At 52.4% G+C, this 23,999-nt stretch overlaps 1 protein-coding gene across 1 annotated transcript in view; it reads right to left on the bottom strand.

Moving 5' to 3' along the window:
- The window catches only part of vax2 (ventral anterior homeobox 2), an 836,807-nt gene that overhangs the window by 73,737 nt on the left and 739,071 nt on the right, over nt 1-23,999 (bottom strand). The gene's annotated exons all lie outside the window — the stretch shown is intronic.

The raw sequence follows: 23,999 nt of genomic DNA, 5'->3' as shown, positions 1-23,999 counted from the left end.
ACACAATACACCCAGCCCGACATCATACACGCAGCCCGACACAATACACAGAGCCTGACACAATACCCCCAGCTCCACACAATACACACAGCCTGACACAATACACCCAGCCTGACACAATACACCCAGCCTGACAAAATACACCCTGCCCGACACAATACACCCAGCCTGACACAATACACCCACCTGACACAATACACCCAGCATGACACAATACACCCAGCCCGTAACACAATACACCCCGCCTGACACAATACCCCCAGCTCCACACAATACACGCAGCATGACACAATACACCCAGCCTGACACAATACACCCAGCCTGACACAATACACCCTGCCTGACACAATACACCCACCCTGACACAATACACGCAGCCTGACACAATACACCCAGCCTGACACAACACACCCAGCCCGACACAATACACCCAGATCAACACAATACAGCCAGCCCGACACAACACACCCAGCACCACACAATAAATCCAGCCTGACACAATACACCCAGCTCCACACAATACACCCAGCCTGACAAAATAAACCCAAACCGACACAATACACCCAGCCTGACGCAATACACGCAGCTCAACACAATACACCCAGCCCGTCACAATACACCCAGCTCCACATAATACACCCAGCCTGACACAATACACCCAGCCTGACACAATACACACAGGCTGACACTATAGACCCAGCCCGACACAATACACCCAGCTCGACATAGTACACCCAGCCTGACACAATACACCCAGCCTGACACAATACACCCAGCCTGACACAACACACCCAGCCTGACACAACACACCCAGCACGACACAATACTCCCAGCCCGACATCATACACCCAGCCTGACACAATACACACAGCCCGACTCAATACACGCAGCCTGAAACAATACTCCCAGCTCCACACAACACACCCAGCCTGACACAACACACCCAGCCCGACACAATACACCCAGCCCGACACAACACACCCAGCACCACTCAATAAACCGAGACTGACACATACACCCAGCTCCACCCAATACACCCAGCCTGACACAATACACCCAGCACGACTCAATACACCCAGCCTGAAACAATACACCCAGCCTGACACAATACACCCAGCCCGACACAATACACCCAGCTCCACACAATACACCCATCCTGACACAATACATCCAGCCCAACACAATACACCCAGCCCGCCACAACACACCCAGCCTGAAACAATACACCCAGCCTGACACAATACACCCAGCCTGACACAATACACCCAGCCCGACACAATACACCAAGCCCGCCACAACACACCCAGCTCCACACAATACACCCAGCCTGACACAATACACCCAGACTGACACAATACACCCAGCACCACACAATACACCCAGACCGACACAACACACCCAGCATGACAAAAAAAACACCCAGCCTGATACAACACACCCAGCCTGACACAATACACCCATTTCGACACAATAAACCCAGCCCGACACAACACACACATCATGGCACATTACACCCAGCCCGTCACAATACACCCAGCCTGACACAATACACCCAGGTCGACACAATACACCCAGCCTGACACAATACACCCAGCCTGACACAACACACCCAGCCCGACACAATATACCCAGCGTGACACAACACACCCAGCCCGACACAATACATCCAGCCCCACACAATACACCCAGCTCGACACAATATACCCAGCCCGACACAATACACCCAACCTGACACAACACACCCAGCCCGACACAATACACCCAGCACCACACAATACACCCAGCCCGACACAATACACCCAGCTTGACACAATACACCCAGCCCGACACAATACACCCAGCTCAACACAATACACCCAGCCCGTCACAATACACACAGTCCGACACAATACAATCAGCCCGACACAATACACCCAGCCTGACACAACACACCCAGCCCGACACAATAAACCCAGCACAACACAATACACCCAGCCCGACACAATACACCCAGCCTGACATAATACACAAAGCCCGTCACAATACACCCAGCCTGACACAACACACCCAGCCCGACACAATACACCCTGCTCGACACAATACACCCAGCTCCACACAATACACCCAGCCTGACACAATACACCCAGCCTGACACAATACACCCAGCCTGACACAATACACCCAGCCTGACACAATACACCCTGCATGACACAACACACCCAGCCCGACAAAATACACCTAGCCTGACACAATACACCCAGCCTGACACAATACACCCAGCACCACACAATACACCCAGCACCACACAATACACCCAGCATGACACAACACTCCCAGCCTGACACAATACACCCAGCCTGACACAATACAACCAGCACCAAACAATACACCCAGCCTGACACAATACACCCAGCACCACACAATACACCCAGCACCACACAATACACCCATCATGACACAACACACTCAGCCTGACACAATACACCCGGCCTGTCACAACACACACAGCCTGACACAATACACCCAGCCTGACACAATACACCCAGCCCGACACAATACACCCAGCCTGAAACAATACTCCCAGCTCCACACAACAGACCCAGCCTGACACAATAAACCCAGCCTGACACAATACACCCAGCCTGACACAACACAAACAGCATGACACAATACACCCAGCTCCACACAACACACACAGCCTGACACAATACACCCAGCCTGACACAATACACCCAGCCTGACACAATGCACCCAGCTCCACACAATACGCCCATCCTGACACAATACACCCAGCCCGACACAATACACCAAGCCTGTCAATACATACCCAGCCTGACACAAAACACCCAGCTCCACACAATACACCCAGCCTGACACAATACACCCAGCCTAAAACAATACACCCAGCCTGACACAATAAACCCAGCCTGACTCAACACACCCAACCCGACACAATACACACAGTCCGACACAATACAATCAGCCGGACACAATACACCCAGCCTGACACAACACACCCAGCCCGACACAATACACCCAGCCTGACATAATACACCCAGCCTGACACAACACACCCAGCCCGACACAATACACCCAGACCCACACAATACACCCGGCCTGACATAATACACACAGCCTGACACAATACACCCTGCCTGACACAACACACCCAGCCCGACACAATACACCCAGCTCGACACAATACAGCCAGCCCGACACAACACAACCAGCACCACACAATTAATCCAGCCTGACACAATACACACAGCTCCACACAATACACCCAGGCTGACACAATACACCCAAACCGACACAATACACCCAGCCTGACACAACACACCCAGCCCGTCACAATACACCCAGTTCCAAATAATACACCCAGCCTGACACAATACACACAGCCCGACACTATAGACCCAGCCCGACACAATACACCCAGCTCGACACAATAAACCCATTCTCACACAATACACCCAGCCCGACATAATACACACAGCCTGACAAAATACACCCAGCCTGACACAATACACCCAGCCCGACACAATACACCCAGACCCACACAATACACCCGGCCTGACACAATACACCCAGCCTGACACAATACACCCAGCCTGACACAATACACCCAGCCTGACACAATACACCCAGCCTGACACAACACACCCAGCCCAACACAATACTCCCAGCCCCACACAATACACATAGCCTGACAAACTACACCCAGCCCGACACAATACACCCGGCCTGACACAATACACCCAGCCTGAAACAATACACCCAGCTCGACACAATACACCCAGCCTGACGCAATACCTCCAGCCTGACACTATACACACAGCCCAACACAATACACCCAGCCTGACATAATACACCCAGCCTGACACAATACAACCTGCCTGACACAACACACCCAGCTCCACACAATACACCCAGCCCGTCACAATACACCCAGCTCCACATAATACACCCAGCCTGCACAATACACCCAGCCTGACACAATACACACAGGCCGACACTATAGACCCAGCCCGACACAATACACCCAGCTCGACACAACACACCCAGTCTGAAACAATACACCCAGCCCGACAAAATACACACAGCCTGACACAATACACCCAGCCTGACACAATACACCCAGCCCGACACGATACTCCCAGCCCCACACAATACACATAGCCTGACACACTACAGCCAGCCCGACACAATACACCCGGCCTGACACAAGACACCCATCCTGACACAATACACCCAGCTAAACACAATACACCCAGCCCGACACAATACACCCAGCTCGACACAACACACCCAGTCTGACACAATACACCCAGCCCGACAAAATACACACAGCCTGACACAATACACCCAGCCTGACACAATACACCCAGCCCGACACGATACTCCCAGCCCCACACAATACACATAGCCTGACACACTACAGCCAGCCCGACACAATACACCCGGCCTGACACAAGACACCCATCCTGACACAATACACCCAGCAAAACACAATACACCCAGCCCGACACAATACACGCAGCTCGACACAACACACCCAGTCTGACACAATACACCCAGCCCGACAAAATACACACAGCCTGATACAATACACCCAGCCTGACACAATACACCCAGCCCGACACGATACTCCCAGCCCCACACAATACACATAGCCTGACACACTACAGCCAGCCCGACACAATGCACCCGGCCTGACACAACACACCCATCCTGACACAATAAACCCAGCTAAACACAATACACCCAGCCTGACACTATACACCCAGCCTGACACAATGCACCCAGCCTGACACAATACACCCAGCCCGACGCAATACACCCAGCCCGACACAATACACCCAGCCGGACACAATACACCCAGCCCGACACAATACACCCAGCCCGACACAATACACCCAGCCTGACACAATACACCCATCCCGACATAATACACACAGCCTGACACAATACATCCAGCCTGAAACAATACACCCAGTTCGACACAATAGTCCCAACCTGACACAACACACCCAGCCTGACACAATACACCCAGACTGACACAATACACCCAGCCTGACGCAATACACCCAGTCTGACAAAATACACCCAGCTCCACACAATACACCCAGCCTGACACAATACACCCAGCCAGACACAATACACCCAGCCCGACACAATACACCCAGCCTGACATAATACACCAAGCCTGACACAATACACCCAGGCTGACAAAATACACCCAGCTCCACACAATACACCCAGCCTGACACAATACACCCAGCCCGACACAATACACCCAGCCTCACATAATACACCCAGCCTGACACACTACACCCAGCCTGACACAACACACCCAGCTCAACACAACACACCCAGCATGACACAATACACGCAGCCTGACACAATACACCCAGCCTGACACAATACACCCAGCCTGACACAATACACCCAGCCTGACACAAAACACCCAGCTCAACACAATACACCCAGCCTGACACAATACACCCAGCCTGACACAATACACCCAGCCCGACGCAATACACCCAGCCCGACACAATACACCCAGCTGGACACTTTACACCCAGCCCGACACAATACACCCAGACTGACACAATACACCTAGCCTGAAACAATACACACAGCCCAACACAATACACCCAGCCTGACATAATACACCCAGCCTGACACAATACACCCTGCCTGACACAACACACCCAGCTCCACACAATACACCCAGCCTGACACAATACACCCAGACTGACACAATACACCCAGCTCCACACAATACACCCAGCCTGACACAATACACCCAGCCTGACACAATACACCCAGCACAGCACAACACAGCAAGCCCGTCACAATACACCCAGCCCGATACTATTCGCCCAGCCCGCCACAATACACCCCGATGGACACAATACACCCAGCATAACACAATCCATCCAGCACGACACAATACACACAGCCTGACACAATACACCCATCCCGACATAATACACACAGCCTGACACAATACATCCAGCCTGAAACAATACACCCAGTTCGACACAATACTCCCAACCTGACACAACACACCCAGCCTGACACAATACACCCAGACTGACACAATACACCCAGCCCGACGCAATACACCCAGCCCGACACAATACACATTGCCCGACACAATACACACTGGCCGACACAATACACTCAGCTCAACACAACACACCCAGCCTGACAAATTACACGCAGCCTGAAACAATACACCCAGCCCGACACAATACACCCAGCCTGAAACAATACTCCCAGCCTGACACAACACACCCAGCCTGACACAATACAACCAGCCTGAAACAATGCTCCCAGCCTGACACAATACACCTAGCCCGACACAACACACCCAGCACCACACAATACACCCAGCCGGACACAATACACCCAGCCCGACACTATACACCCAGCCCGATACAATACACCCAGCCCGACACAATACACCCAGCCCGACACAATACACCCAGCCCGACACAATACACCCAGCCTGTCACAATACACCCAGCCCGACACAATACACCCAGCATGACACAATACACCCAGCTCGACATAGTACACCCAGCCTGACACAATACACCCAGCCTGACACAATACACCCAGCCCGACAAAATACACCCAGACCGACACAATACAAATAGCCTGACACAATACACACAGCCTGACACAATACACCCAGCTTGACACAACACACCCAGCCTGACACGACACACCCAGCACGACACAATACTCCCAGCCCGACATCATACACCCAGCCTGACACAATACACACAGCCCGACTCAATACACGCAGCCTGAAACAATACTCCCAGCTCCACACAACACACCCAGCCTGACACAACACACCCAGCCCGACACAATACACCCTGCTCAACACAACACACCCAGCACCACTCAATAAACCGAGACTGACACATACACCCAGCTCCACCCAATACACCCAGCCTGACACAATACACCCAGCACGACACCATACACCCAGCCTGAAACAATACACCCAGCCTGACACAATACACCCAGCCCGACACAATACACCCAGCTCCACACAATACACCCATCCTGACACAATACACCCAGCCCGACACAATACACCCAGCCCGCCACAACACACCCAGCCTGACACAATACACCCAGCTTGACAGAATACACCCAGCCTGACAAAATACACCCAGCCCGACACAATACACCAGCCCGCCACAACACACCCAGCTCCACACAATACACCCAGCCTGACACAATACACCCAGCCTGACACAATACACCCAGCACCACACAATACACCCAGCCCGACACAACACACCCAGCATGACAAAAAAAACACCCAGCCTGATACAACACACCCAGCCTGACACAATACACCCATTTCGACACAATAAACCCAGCCCGACACAACAAACCCAGCATGACACAATACACCCAGCCCGTCACAATTCACCCAGCCTGACACAATACACCCAGTTCGACACAATACACCCAGACTGACACAATACACCCTGCCTGACACAACACACCCAGCCCGACACAATATACCCAGCGTGACACAACACACCCAGCCCGACACAATACATCCAGCCCGACACAATACACCCAGCTCGACACAATACACCCAGCCCTACACAATACACTCAGCCTGACACAACACACCCAGCCCGACACAATACACCCAGCACCACACAATACACCCAGCCTGACACAATACACCCAGCCTGAGACAATACACCCAGCCCGACACAATACACCCAGCCCGACACAACACACCCAGCACCACTCAATAAACCGAGACTGACGCATACAAACCAGCTCCACTCAATACACCCAGCCTGACACAATACACCCAGCACGACACAATACACCCAGCCTGAAACAATACACCCAGCCTGACACAATACACCCAGCCCGACACAATACACCCAGCTCCACACAATACACCCATCCTGACACAATACACCCAGCCCGACACAATACACCCAGCCCGCCGCCACACACCCAGCCTGACACAATACACCCAGCCTGACACAATACACCCAGCCTGACACAATACACCCAGCCCGACACAATACACCCAGCCCGCCACAACACACCCAGCTCCACCCAATACACCCAGCCTGACACAATACACCCAGCCTAACACAATACACCCAGCACCACACAATACACCCAGCCCGACACAACACACCCAGCATGACAAAAAAAACACCCAGCCTGATACAACACACCCAGCCTGACACAATATACCCATTTCGACACAATAAACCCAGCCCGACACAACACACCCAGCATGACACAATACACCCAGCCCGTCACAATTCACCCAGCCTGACACAATACACCCAGTTCTACACAATACACCCAGCCTGACTCAATACACCCAGCCTGACACAACACACCCAGCCCGACACAATATACCCAGCGTGACAAAATACACCCAGCCCGACACAATACATCCAGCCCGACACAATACACCCAGCTCGACACAATACACCCAGCCCGACACAATACACCCAGCCTGACACAACACACCCAGCCCGACACAATACACCCAGCACCACACAATACACGCAGCCCGACACAATACACCCAGCCTGAGACAATACACACAGCCCGACACAATACACCCAGCTTGACACAATACACCCAGCCCGACACAATACACCCAGCTCAACACAATACACCCAGCCCGACACAATACACACAGTCCGACACAATACAATCAGCCCGACACAGTATACCCAGCCTGACATAACACACCCAGCCCGACACAATAAACCCAGCAAAACACAATACACCCAGCCCGACACAATACACCCAGCCTGACATAATACACACAGCCCGTCACAATACACCCAGACTGACACAACACACCCAGCCCGACACAATACACCCAGCCTGACATAATACACCCAGCCTGACACAACACACCCAGCCTGACACTTTAAACCCAGCCCAACACAACACACCCAGCACCACACAATACAACCAGCCCGACATAATACCCCCAGTCTGACAAAATAGACCCAGCTCGACACAATACACCCAGCCCGACACAATACACACAGCCTGACACAATACACCTAGCCCGACACAACACACCCAGCACCACACAATACACCCAGCCCGACACAATACAATCAGCCCGACTCTATACACCCAGCCCGATACAATACACCCAGCCCGACACAATACACCCAGCCCGACACAATACACCCAGCCCGACACAATACACCCAGCCTGACACAATACACCCAGCCCGACACAATACACCCAGCCCGACACAACACACCCAGCCTGACACAACACACCCCGCCTGACACAATACACCCAGCTCGACATAGTACACCCAGCCTGACACAATACACCCAGCCTGACACAATACACCCAGCCCGACAAAATACACCCAGACCGACACAATATAAATAGCCCGACACAATACACCCAGCCTGACATAATACACACAGCCCGTCACAATACACCCAGCCTGACACAACACACCCAGCCCGACACCATACACCCTGCTCGACACAATACACCCAGCCTGACACAACACACCCAGCCTGACACAACACACCCAGCCTGACACAACACACCCAGCACCGCACAATACATCCAGCACCACACAATACACCCAGCCCGACACAATACACCCAGCCCGACACCATACACCCTGCTCGACACAATACACCCAGCCTAACACAACACACCCAGCCTGACACAACACACCCAGCCTGACACAAAACACCCAGCACCACACAATACATCCAGCACCACACAACACACCCAGCATGACACAACACTCCCAGCCTGACACAATACACCCAGCCTGACACAATACACCCAGCACCACACAATACACCCAGCACCACACAATACACCCAGCCTGACACAACACACTCAGCCTGACACAATACACCATCATGACACAATACACCCAGCACCACACAATACACCCAGCACCACACAATACACCCAGCATGACACAACACTCCCAGCCTGACACAATACACCCAGCCTGACACAATACACCCAGCACCACACAATACACCCAGCACCACACAATACACCCAGCCTGACACAACACACTCAGCCTGACACAATACACCCAGCCTGTCACAACACAAACAGCCTGACACAACACACCCAGCCAGTCACAACACACACAGCCTGACACAATACACCCAGCCTGACACAATACACACAGCCCGACACAATACACCCAGCCTGAAACAATACTCCCAGCTCCACACAACAGACCCAGCCTGACACAATACACCCAGCTCCACACAATACACCCAGCCTGACACAATACACCCAGCCTGATACAATACACCCAGCCAGACACAATACACCCAGCCTGACACAATACACCCAGCTCCACACAATACACCCAGCTTGACACAATACACCCAGCCTGACACAATACACCCAGCCTGACACAATACACCCAGCCAGACACAATACACCCAGCCTGACACAATACACCCAGCTCCACACAATACGCCCATCCTGACACAATACGCCCAGCCCGACACAATACACCAAGCCTGTCAATACATAAACAGCCTGACACAAAAAACCCAGCTCCACACAATACACCCAGCCTGACACAATACACCCAGTCCGACACAATACACCCAGCTCCACAAAATACACCCAGCCTAAAACAATACACCCAGCCTGACACAATAAACCCAGCCTGACTCAACAAACCCAACCTGACGCAATACACACAGCCTGACACAATACACCCAGCCTGACACAATACTCCCAGCCTGACACAACACACCCAGCCTGACACAACACACCCAGCCTGACACAATATACCCAGCCTGAGACACTACACCCAACCCGACACTTTACACACAGTCCGACACAATACAATCAGCCGGACACAATACACCCAGCCTGACACAACACACCCAGCCCGATACAATACACCCAGCCTGACATAATACACCCAGCCTGACACAACACACCCAGCCTGACACTTTACACCCAGCCCAACACAACACACCCAGCACCACATAATACAACCAGCCCGACATAATACCCCCAGTCTGACAAAATAGACCCAGCTCGACACAATACACCCAGCCCGACACAATACACACAGCCTGACACAATAAACCCTGCACGACAAAATACACCCAGTCTGACAAAATAAACCCAGCTCCACACAATACACCCAGCCTGACACAATACACCCAGTCCGACACAATACACCCAGCTCCACAAAATACACCCAGCCTAAAACAATACACCCAGCCTGACACAATAAACCCAGCCTGACTCAACAAACCCAACCTGACGCAATACACACAGCCTGACACAATACACCCAGCCTGACACAATACTCCCAGCCTGACACAACACACCCAGCCTGACACAACACACCCAGCCTGACACAATATACCCAGCCTGAGACACTACACCCAACCCGACACTTTACACACAGTCCGACACAATACAATCAGCCGGACACAATACACCCAGCCTGACACAACACACCCAGCCCGATACAATACACCCAGCCTGACATAATACACCCAGCCTGACACAACACACCCAGCCTGACACTTTACACCCAGCCCAACACAACACACCCAGCACCACATAATACAACCAGCCCGACATAATACCCCCAGTCTGACAAAATAGACCCAGCTCGACACAATACACCCAGCCCGACACAATACACACAGCCTGACACAATAAACCCTGCACGACAAAATACACCCAGTCTGACAAAATAGACCCAGCTCGACACAATACACCCAGCCCGACACAATACACACAGCCTGACACAATACACCCAGCCTGATACAATACACCCAGCCAGACACAATACACCCAGCCTGACACAATACACCCAGCTCCACACAATACACCCAGCCTGACACAATACACCCAGCCTGACACAATACACCCAGCCTGACACAATACACCCAGCCAGACACAATACACCCAGCCTGACACAATACACCCAGCTCCACACAATACGCCCATCCTGACACAATACGCCCAGCCCGACACAATACACCAAGCCTGTCAATACATAAACAGCCTGACACAAAAAACCCAGCTCCACACAATACACCCAGCCTGACACAATACACCCAGTCCGACACAATACACCCAGCTCCACAAAATACACCCAGCCTAAAACAATACACCCAGCCTGACACAATAAACCCAGCCTGACTCAACAAACCCAACCTGACGCAATACACACAGCCTGACACAATACACCCAGCCTGACACAATACTCCCAGCCTGACACAACACACCCAGCCTGACACAACACACCCAGCCTGACACAATATACCCAGCCTGAGACACTACACCCAACCCGACACTTTACACACAGTCCGACACAATACAATCAGCCGGACACAATACACCCAGCCTGACACAACACACCCAGCCCGATACAATACACCCAGCCTGACATAATACACCCAGCCTGACACAACACACCCAGCCTGACACTTTACACCCAGCCCAACACAACACACCCAGCACCACATAATACAACCAGCCCGACATAATACCCCCAGTCTGACAAAATAGACCCAGCTCGACACAATACACCCAGCCCGACACAATACACACAGCCTGACACAATAAACCCTGCACGACAAAATACACCCAGTCTGACAAAATAGACCCAGCTCGACACAATACACCCAGCCCGACACAATACACACAGCCTGACACAATACACCCAGCCTGACAAAATACACCCAGCTCGACACAATACACCCAGCCTGACACAATACACCCAGCCTGACACAATACACCCAGCCTGACAAAATACACCCAGCTCGACACAATACACCCAGCTGGACACTTTACACCCAGCCCGTCACAATACACCCAGACTGACACAATACACCTAGCCTGAAACAATACACCCAGCTCGACACAATACACCCAGCCGGACGCAATACCTCCAGCCTGACACAATACACACAGCCCAACACAATACACCCAGCCTGACATAATACACCCAGCCTGACACAATACACCCAGACTGACACAATACACCCACCTCCACACAATACACCCAGTCTGACACAATACACCCAGCCTGACACAATACACCCAGCTCAGCACAACACACCAGCCCGACACAATACACCCAGCCCGATACTATACACCCAGCCCGACACAATACACCCAGCCCGACACTATACACCCAGCCTGACACAATACACCCAGCTGGACACAATACACCCAGCCTGACACAATACACCCAGCCGACACAATACACCCAGCCTGACACAATACACCCAGCCGACACAATACACCCAGCCTGACACAATACACCCAGCCTGACACAATACACCCAGCCTGACACAATACACCCAGCCTGACACAATACACCCAGCCTGACACAATACACCCAGCCTGACACAATACACCCAGCCTGACACAATACACCCAGCCTGACACAATACACCCAGCCTGACACAATACACCCAGCCCGACACAATACACCCAGCCTGACACAATACACCCAGCCTGACACAATACACCCAGCCTGACACAATACACCCAGCCTGACACAATACACCCAGCTGACACAATACACCCAGCCTGACACAATACACCCAGCCCACACAATACACCCAGCCCACACAATACACCCAGCCTCACAATACACCCAGCCTGACACAATACACCCAGCCTGACACAATACACCCAGCCTGACACAATACACACAGCCTGACACAATACACCCAGCCTGACACAATACACCCAGCCTGACACAATACACCCAGCCTGACACAATACACCCAGCCTGACACAATACACCCAGCCTGACACAATACACCCAGCCCGACACAATACACCCAGCCGACACAATACACCCAGCCCGACACAATACACCCAGCCTGACACAATACACCCAGCCCGACACAATACACCCAGCCTGACACAATACACCCAGCCTGACACAATACACCCAGCCTGACACAACACACCCAGCCAACACAATACACACCCAGCCACAATACACCCAGCCTGACACAATACACCCAGCCTGACACAATACACCCAGCCTGACACAATACACCCAGCTGACACAATACACCCAGCCTGACACAATACACCCAGCCTGACACAATACACCCAGCCTGACACAATACACCCAGCCTGACACAATACACCCAGCCGACACAATACACCCAGCCTGACACAATACACCCAGCCTGACACAATACACCCAGCCTGACACAATACACCCAGCCTGACACAATACACCCAGCCTGACACAATACACCCAGCCTGACACAATACACCCAGCTGACACAACACACCCAGCCTGACACAATACACCCAGCCTGACACAATACACCCAGCTGACACAATACACCCAGCCTGACACAATACACCCAGCTGACACAATACACCCAGCCTGACACAATACACCCAGCCCGACACAATACACCCAGCCTGACACAATACACCCAGCCTGACACAATACACCCAGCCTGACACAATACACCCAGCCTGACACAATACACACAGCCTGACACAATACACCCATCCCGACATAATACACACAGCCTGACACAATACATCCAGCCTGAAACAATACACCCAGCTCGACACAATACTCCCAACCTGACACAATACACATAGCCCGACACAATACACACTGGCCGACACAATACACTCATCTCAACACAACACACCCAGCCTGACAAATTACACGCAACCTGAAACAATACACCCAGCCCGACATCAATACACCCAGCTGAAACAATACTCCCAGCCTGACACAACACACCCAGCCTGACACAATACACCCAGCCTGAAACAATACTCCCATCCTGACACAATACACCTAGCCTGACACAACACACCCAGCACCACACAATACACCCAGCCCGACACAATACACCCAGCCCGACACTATACACCCAGCCCGATACAATACACCCAGCCCGACACAATACACCCAGCCCGACACAATACACCCAGCCCGACACAATACACCCAGCCTGACACAATACACCCAGCCTGACACAATACACCCAGCCCGACACAATACACCCAGCCTGACACAATACACCCAGCTCGAAATAGTACACCCAGCCTGACACAGTACACCCAGCCTGACACAGTACACCCAGCCCGACAAAATACACCCAGACCGACACAATAAAAATAGCCCGACAGAATACACACAGCCTGACACAATACACCCAGCTTGACACAACACACCCAGCCTGACACGACACACCCAGCACGACACAATACTCCCAGCCCGACATCATACACCCAGCCTGACACAATACACACAGCCCGACTCAATACACGCAGCCTGAAACAATACTCCCAGCTCCACACAACACACCCAGCCTGACACAACACACCCAGCCTGACACAATGCACCCAGCCTGACACAATACACCCAGCCTGACACAATACACCCAGCCAGTCACAACACACACAGCCTGACACAACACACCCAGCCAGTCACAACACACACAGCCTGACACAAAACACCCAGCCTGACACAATACACCCAGCCCGACACAATACACCCAGCCTGAAACAATACTCCCAGCTCCACACAACAGACCCAGCCTGACACAATAAACACAGCCTGACACAATACACCCAGCTCCACACAATACACCCAGCCTGACACAATACACCCAGCTCCACACAATACACCCAGCTGCACACAATACACCCAGCCCGACACAATACACCCAGCCTGATACAATACACCCAGCCTGCGACAATACACCCAGCCTGACACAATACACCCAGCCTGAGACAATACACCCAGCTCCACACAATACGCCCATCCTGACACAATACACCCAGCCCGACACAATACACCAAGCCTGTCAATACATACCCAGCCTGACACAAAACACCCAGCTCCACACAATACACCCAGCCTGACACAATACACCCAGTCCGACACAATACACCCAGCTCCACACAATACACCCAGCCTAAAACAATACACCCAGCCTGACACAATAAACCCAGCCTGACTCAACACACCCAACCTGACGCAATACACACAGCCTGACACAATACACCCAGCCTGACACAATACACCCAGCCTGACACAACACACCCAGCCTGACACAACACACCCAGCCCGACACAATATACCCAGCCTGAGACACTACACCCAACCCGACACAATACACACAGTCCGACACAATACAATCAGCCGGACACAATACACCCAGCCTGACACAACACACCCAGCCCGACACAATACACCCAGCCTGACATAATACACCCAGCCTGACACAACACACCCAGCCTGACACTTTACACCCAGCCCAACACAACACACCCAGCACCACACAATACAACCAGCCCGACATAATACCCCCAGTCTGACAAAATAGACCCAGCTCGACACAATACACCCAGCCCGACAAAATACACACAGCCTGACACAATAAACCCTGCCCGACAAAATACACCCAGTCTGACAAAATAGACCCAGCTCGACACAATACACCCAGCCCGACACAATACACACAGCCTGACACAATACACCCAGCCTGACAAAATACACCCAGCTCGACACAATACACCCAGCCTGACACAATACACCCAGCCTGACATAATACACCCAGCCTGACAAAATACACCCAGCTCGACACAATACACCCAGCTGGACACTTTACACCCAGCCCGTCACAATACACCAGGACTGACACAATACACCTAGCCTTAAACAATACACCCAGCTCAACACAATACACCCAGCCTGACGCAATACCTCCAGCCTGACACAATACACACAGCCCAACACAATACACCCAGCTTGACATAATACACCCAGCCTGACACAATACACCCTGCCTGACACAACACACCCAGCTCCACACAATACACCCAGCCTGACACAATACACCCAGACTAACACAATACACCCAGCTCCACACAATACACCCAGCCTGACACAATACACCCAGCCTGACAAAATACACCCAGCTCAGCACAACACACCAAGCCCGTCACAATACACCCAGCCCGAAACTATTCACCCAGCCCGCCACAATACACCCAGCCGGATACAATACACCCAGCATAACACAATCCATCCAGCACGACACAATACACACAGCCTGACACAATACACCCATCCCGACATAATACACACAGCCTGACACAATACATCCAGCCTGAAACAATACACCCAGCTCGACACAATACTCCCAACCTGACACAACACACCCAGCCTGACACAATACACCCAGACTGACACAATACACCCAGGCCGACGCAATACACCCAGCCCGACACAATACACATAGCCCGACACAATACACACTGGCCGACACAATACACTCAACTCAACACAACACACCCAGCCTGACAAATTACACGCAGCCTGAAACAATACACCCAGCCTGACACAATACACCCAGCCTGAAACAATACTCCCAGCCTGACACAACACACCCAGCCTGACACAATACACCCAGCCTGAAACAATACTCCCAGCCTGACACAATACACCTAGCCCGACACAACACACCCAGCACCACACAATACACCCAGCCCGACACAATACACCCAGCCCGACACTATACACCCAGCCCGATACAATACACACAGCCTGACACAATACACACAGCCTGACACAATACACCCAGCTTGACACAACACACCCAGCCTGACACGACACACCCAGAACGACACAATACTCCCAGCCCAACATCATACACCCAGCCTGACACAATACACACAGCCCGACTCAATACACGCAGCCTGAAACAATACTCCCAGCTCCACACAACACACCCAGCCTGAAACAATAAACCCAGCCTGACACAATACACCCAGCCCGACACAATACACCCAGCTCCACACAATACACCCATCCTGACACAATACACCCATCCCGACACAATACACCCAGCCCGCCACAACACACCCAGCCTGACACAACACACAGAGCCTGACACAATACACCCAGCCTGACACAATACACCCAGCCCGACACAATACACCCAGCCTGAAACAATACACCCAGCTCCACACAATACACCCAGCCTGACACAATACACCCAGCCTGACACAATACACCCAGCCTGACACAACACACCCAGCCTGACACAACACACCCAGCCTGTCACAACAAAAACAGCATGACACAATACACCCAGGACCACACAATACACCCAGCCTGACACAATACACCCAGCCTGATACAATACGCCCAGCCTGACACAATACACCCAGCACCACACAATACACCCAGCCCGACAAAATACACCCAGACCGACACAATACAAATAGCCTGACACAATACACACAGCCTGACACAATACACCCAGCTTGAAACAACACACCCAGCCTGACACGACACACCCAGCCTGACACAATACACACAGCCCGACTCAATACACGCAGCCTGAAACAATACTCCCAGCTCCACACAACACACCCAGCCTGACACAATACACCCAGCACCACACAATACACCCAGCACCACACAACACACCCAGCCTGACACAATACACCCAGCCTGTCACAACACAAACAGCCTGACACAACACACCCAGCCAGTCACAACACACCCAGCCTGACACAATACACCCAGCCCGACACAATACACCCAGCCTGAAACAATACTCCCAGCTCCACACAACAGACCCAGCCTGACACAATAAACCCAGCCTGACACAATACACCCAGCTCCACACAATACACCCAGCCTGACACAATACACCCAGCCTGACACAATACACCCAGCCTGACGCAATACGCCCAGCTCCACACAATACACCCAGCCTGTCACAACACACACAGCCTGACACAATACACCCAGCCTGACGCAATACACCCAGCCTGACACAATACACCCAGCCTGACGCAATACACCCAGCTCCACACAATACGCCCATCCTGAAACAGTACACCCAGCCCGACACAATACACCAAGCCTGTCAATACATACCCAGCCTGACACAAAACACCCAGCTCCACACAATACACCCAGCCTGACACAATACACCCAGTCCGACACAATACACCCAGTCCGACACAATACACCCAGTCCGACACAATACACCCAGCTCCACACAATACACCCAGCCTAAAACAATACACCCAGCCTGACACAATAAACCCAGCCTGACTCAACACACCCAACCTGACGCAATACACAAAGCCTGACACAATACACCCAGCCTGACAATACACCCAGCCTGACACAACACACCCAGCCTGACACAACACACCCAGCCCGACACAATATACCCAGCCTGAGACACTACACCCAACCCGACACAATACACACAGTCCGACACAATACAATCAGCCGGACACAATACACCCAGCCTGACACAACACACCCAGCCCGACACAATACACCCAGCCTGACATAATACACCCAGCCTGACACAAAACACCCAGCCTGACACTTTACACCAAGCCCAACACAACACACCTAGCACCACACAATACAACCAGCCCGACATAATACCCCCAGTCTGACAAAATAGACCCAGCTCGACACAATACACCCAGCCCGACACAATACACACAGCCTGACACAATACACCTAGCCCGACACAACACACCCAGCACCACACAATACACCCAGCCCGACACAATACACCCAGCCTGTCACAATACACCCAGCCTGACACAATACACCCAGCCTGACACAATACACCCAGCCCGACACAATACACCCAGCCTGACACAATACACCCAGCTCGACATAGTACACACAGCCTGACACAATACACCCAGCCTGACACAATACACCCAGCCCGACAAAATACACCCAGACCGACACAATACAAATAGCCCGACACAATACACACAGCCTGACACAATACACCCAGCTTGACACGACACACCCAGCACGACACAATACTCCCAGCCCGACATCATACACCCAGCCTGAAACAATACACACAGCCCGACTCAATACACGCAGCCTGAAACAATACTCCCAGCTCCACACAACACACCCAGCCTGACACAACACACCCTGCCTGACACAATACACCCAGCACGACACAACACACCCAGCACCACTCAATAAACCGAGACTGACACATACACCCAGCTCCACCCAATACACCCAGCCTGACACAATACACCCAGCACCAAACAATACACCCAGCCTGAAACAATACACCCAGCCTGACACAATACACCCAGCCCGACACAATACACCCAGCTCCACACAATACACCCATCCTGACACAATACACCCAGCCCGACACAACACACCCAGCCCGCCACAACACACCCAGCCTGACACAACACACAGAGCCTGACACAATACACCCAGCCTGACACAATACACCCAGCCCGACATAATACACCCAGCCTGAAACAATACTCACAGCTCCACACAACAGACCCAGCCTGATACAATAAACCCAGCCTGACACAATACACCCAGCTCCACACAATACACCCAGCCTGACACAATACACCCAGCCTGACACAATACACCCAGCCTGACACAATACACCCAGCTCCACACAATACGCCCATCCTGACACAATACACCCAGCCTGACACAATACACCCAGCCTGTCAATACATACCCAGCCTGACACAAAACACCCAGCTCCACACAATACACCCAGCCTGACACAATACACCCAGTCCTACACAATACAACCGGCTCCACACAATACACCCAGCATAAAACAATACACCCAGCCTGACACAATAAACCCAGCCTGACTCAACACACCCTACCTGACGCAATACACACAGCCTGACACAATACACCCAGCCTGACACAATACACCCAGCCTGACACAACACACCCAGCCTGACACAACACACCCAGCCCGACACAATATACCCAGCCTGAGACACTACACCCAACCCGACACAATACACACAGTCCGACACAATACAATCAGCCGGACACAATACACCCAGCCTGACACAACACACCCAGCTCGACACAATACACCCAGCCTGACACAATACACCCAGCCCGACACAATACACCCAGCCTGACATAATACACCCAGCCTGACACAACATACCCAGCCTGACACAATACACCCAGCCTGACAAAACACACCCAGCACAACACAATACATCTAGCACCACACAATACACCCAGCCCGACATAATACCCCCAGCCTGACACAAAACACCCAGCCTGACACATTACACCAAGCCCAACACAACACACCTAGCACCACACAATACAACCAGCCCGACATAATACCCCCAGTCTGACAAAATAGACCCAGCTCGACACAATACACCCAGCCCGACACAATACACACAGCCTGACACAATACACCTAGCCCGACACAACACACCCAGCACCACACAATACACCCAGCCCGACACAATACACCCAGCCTGTCACAATACACCCAGCCTGACACAATACACCCAGCCTGACACAATACACCCAGCCCGACACAATACACCCAGCCTGACACAATACACCCAGCTCGAAATAGTACACACAGCCTGACACAATACACCCAGCCCGACACTATACACCCAGCCCGATACAATACACACAGCCTGACACAATACACACAGCCTGACACAATACACCCAGCTTGACACAACACACCCAGCCTGACACGACACACCCAGAATGACACAATACTCCCAGCCCAACATCATACACCCAGCCTGACACAATACACACAGCCCGACTCAATACACGCAGCCTGAAACAATACTCCCAGCTCCACACAACACACCCAGCCTGAAACAATAAACCCAGCCTGACACAATACACCCAGCCCGACACAATACACCCAGCTCCACACAATACACCCATCCTGACACAATACACCCAGCCCGACACAATACACCCAGCCCGCCACAACACACCCAGCCTGACACAACACACAGAGCCTGACACAATACACCCAGCCTGACACAATACACCCAGCCCGACACAATACACCCAGCCTGAAACAATACACCCAGCTCCACACAATACACCCAGCCTGACACAATACACCCAGCCTGACACAACACACCCAGCCTGTCACAACAAAAACAGCATGACACAATACACCCAGGACCACACAATACACCCAGCCTGACACAATACACCCAGCCTGATACAATACGCCCAGCCTGACACAATACACCCAGCACCACACAATACACCCAGCCCGACAAAATACACCCAGACCGACACAATACAAATAGCCTGACACAATACACACAGCCTGACACAATACACCCAGCTTGAAACAACACACCCAGCCTGACACGACACACCCAGCCTGACACAATACACACAGCCCGACTCAATACACGCAGCCTGAAACAATACTCCCAGCTCCACACAACACACCCAGCCTGACACAATACACCCAGCACCACACAATACACCCAGCACCACACAACACACCCAGCCTGACACAATACACCCAGCCTGTCACAACACAAACAGCCTGACACAACACACCCAGCCAGTCACAACACACCCAGCCTGACACAATACACCCAGCCCGACACAATACACCCAGCCTGAAACAATACTCCCAGCTCCACACAACAGACCCAGCCTGACACAATAAACCCAGCCTGACACAATACACCCAGCTCCACACAATACACCCAGCCTGACACAATACACCCAGCCTGACACAATACACCCAGCCTGACGCAATACGCCCAGCTCCACACAATACACCCAGCCTGTCACAACACACACAGCCTGACACAATACACCCAGCCTGACGCAATACACCCAGCCTGACACAATACACCCAGCCTGACGCAATACACCCAGCTCCACACAATACGCCCATCCTGACACAGTACACCCAGCCCGACACAATACACCAAGCCTGTCAATACATACCCAGCCTGACACAAAACACCCAGCTCCACACAATACACCCAGCCTGACACAATACACCCAGTCCGACACAATACACCCAGTCCGACACAATACACCCAGTCCGACACAATACAACCAGCTCCACACAATACACCCAGCCTAAAACAATACACCCAGCCTGACACAATAAACCCAGCCTGACTCAACACACCCAACCTGACGCAATACACAAAGCCTGACACAATACACCCAGCCTGACAATACACCCAGCCTGACACAACACACCCAGCCTGACACAACACACCCAGCCCGACACAATATACCCAGCCTGAGACACTACACCCAACCCGACACAATACACACAGTCCGACACAATACAATCAGCCGGACACAATACACCCAGCCTGACACAACACACCCAGCCCGACACAATACACCCAGCCTGACATAATACACCCAGCCTGACACAAAACACCCAGCCTGACACTTTACACCAAGCCCAACACAACACACCTAGCACCACACAATACAACCAGCCCGACATAATACCCCCAGTCTGACAAAATAGACCCAGCTCGACACAATACACCCAGCCCGACACAATACACACAGCCTGACACAATACACCAAGCCCGACACAACACACCCAGCACCACACAATACACCCAGCCCGACACAATACACCCAGCCTGTCACAATACACCCAGCCTGACACAATACACCCAGCCTGACACAATACACCCAGCCCGACACAATACACCCAGCCTGACACAATACACCCAGCTCGACATAGTACACACAGCCTGACACAATACACCCAGCCTGACACAATACACCCAGCCCGACAAAATACACCCAGACCGACACAATACAAATAGCCCGACACAATACACACAGCCTGACACAATACACACAGCCTGACACAATACACCCAGCTTGACACAACACACCCAGCCTGACACGACACACCCAGAACGACACAATACTCCCAGCCCAACATCATACACCCAGCCTGACACAATACACACAGCCCGACTCAATACACGCAGCCTGAAACAATACTCCCAGCTCCACACAACACACCCAGCCTGAAACAATAAACCCAGCCTGACACAATACACCCAGCCCGACACAATACACCCAGCTCCACACAATACACCCATCCTGACACAATACACCCATCCCGACA

This window comes from Carcharodon carcharias, chromosome 1 (genome assembly GCF_017639515.1).
Source record: "Carcharodon carcharias isolate sCarCar2 chromosome 1, sCarCar2.pri, whole genome shotgun sequence".
In the NCBI taxonomy this organism is placed as follows: domain Eukaryota; kingdom Metazoa; phylum Chordata; class Chondrichthyes; order Lamniformes; family Lamnidae; genus Carcharodon; species Carcharodon carcharias.
This window is presented reverse-complemented; position numbering and strand designations above follow the sequence as displayed.